Source organism: Cryptomeria japonica, chromosome 7 (assembly GCF_030272615.1).
Source record: "Cryptomeria japonica chromosome 7, Sugi_1.0, whole genome shotgun sequence".
NCBI lineage: Eukaryota > Viridiplantae > Streptophyta > Pinopsida > Cupressales > Cupressaceae > Cryptomeria > Cryptomeria japonica.
The window spans coordinates 227,482,953-227,484,770 of NC_081411.1; the positions used below are offsets into that span (position 1 = coordinate 227,482,953).

General features: G+C 41.8%; 1 pseudogene; it reads right to left on the reverse strand.

Moving 5' to 3' along the window:
• Positions 1-309: 309 nt before the first annotated feature.
• On the reverse strand, positions 310-1,232 carry LOC131028364 (peptide chain release factor PrfB1, chloroplastic-like; annotated as a pseudogene).
• Between the last annotated feature and the right edge of the window lie 586 nt (positions 1,233-1,818).

Below are 1,818 nucleotides of genomic sequence, written 5' to 3' on the forward strand. Positions count from 1 at the left end.
TCTCTCGAACATGCTTGCTCGTTAACCCGGCCTTCGTCTGCAAAATTTCGCTTCTTTGCCTCGGGAAGCATGCCTGCATGGGGTCCACTTTGTCTTTGTCCAGTCAACTCCTCCATCATCTCGAGAAACATGCTCACGTGTGGGCCCGCCTTGGGCGCCCATGGGCACCTTGTGTCAAAAGCCTTTAAGGCTTAGACACTATAATACTATGCATTTTTGTATATAAACACTAAAAACGTCCTTCTCCCAGCGCATGTAGGACAAAGCGATTAAGCCTGGGACTTCATTTTTTGCTTTCCCTGAGTGCTTTCATGGTGATTTTAAGATTGTTTGTTGCTCCATAGCTACAGCAAGAAGCTTGGCCTTCAAACGATAAACAGCCTTAATCTTGTTTGCAATTGGACTTCTTTCTCCTATGCAGCAAACAAAGGTACCAGTTGGAATATGAATGATATGAACTGCCATTTCAGGTTTGTTAAGACTTCGGCTGCTGCTTCCACTCAAACTTGTGTAATGTATCTCAAGACCTTCATCAGGCAATTTAAAGTCCAAAAAATTTTCGATAAAAAGAGGCACTACATCTACACCTGCAATGCAAGTCTGTTCAAGAATCTCTTCATTAGAAGAAGATTTCCTGACAATCTGATGAGTCCCCTTCTCTCCAGACAATAAGCCATATGCAAAGCACCATTCAAATTCTATAGTTGACTTGATGCCTACCTCAGCCGCAGAATATTTTTCAACAACTCTTGTTTTATAACCTTGTTTTTTAGCCCATTGCAAGTACATTCTCAGAAGAATGTCAGCCCACTCCTGTGCTGAGCATCATTGCCTGCATCTCCAGCAGTAATAGTAAGACAAGTACCTTCCTGATCATACAGTCCTGCAAGGTGCTTAGATAGCTCATAACGAACCAAAGATGTATTTAAGTCTCCAACAATATTAAAGGCCTCATCAAGGAACCATGAATTTAGTGCTTCTGTCTTTGCTAGTTGTATTAACAGTTTAGCATCCTTAGCCTTAGATTGTATGTCACTAAGTAGTTTCACATTTTCTGTAGTATCGGTTAAGGCAACAAATGTTTCATGAGCCATATTGAGATCCTCCCAGATATTACTTTCAGCAGCCTGATGCTTCAGATCAGTCATAATTGCTTTTTCTTGTTCCAACCAAATAGATGTCATTGTTTCCGCATGCCTTCCAACCTCTTCCATATTCTTCTTTAAGGTTTAAAAACCTTAAGTTTCAATGCCTTCTCCAACAACATATAAAGGGTCCACTCAAGGAAGGAGAATGGTGCTTTTTATTTGCCATGCTGACATCCTCTGAATACCTCCCAGCATACCACACAGCCTTGTTGGAGGATACCATCCTTCCAATTCATGCAGAGGGGAGGAGATAATAGTGTTAAAAGATAATTGCATTAGCTTGGGAACTTCATACACCATGTAGGAGACTTGGAAATCGCTGATTGAATTTTGCTGAGTGCTTGATGGTTTCTAATGTTGCTCCTAAACTCCACACAGCTCACCACTTAACTCCACGGAGAGGAAATATTCAAGGATCGGCTACACTCCTTAGCCACATAGAGGATGCAGTTTGCATTGTCTTCTCCCACGATACTCCACGCAAGGGAAATATTCAACATCGAGCACCTTGTTGAGTTTTAAAATCTTCAATCTTCCACCATCTACGTTGACATCATCGGCATACTTTCCAGGAGACCACGCAGCCTTGTTAGAGGAATATGGGGGCATGTGAGGAAGAGGAAATTCGATGCAAATTTGCCATTTGAATTCAGCTGAGTGTTGTTTGCTG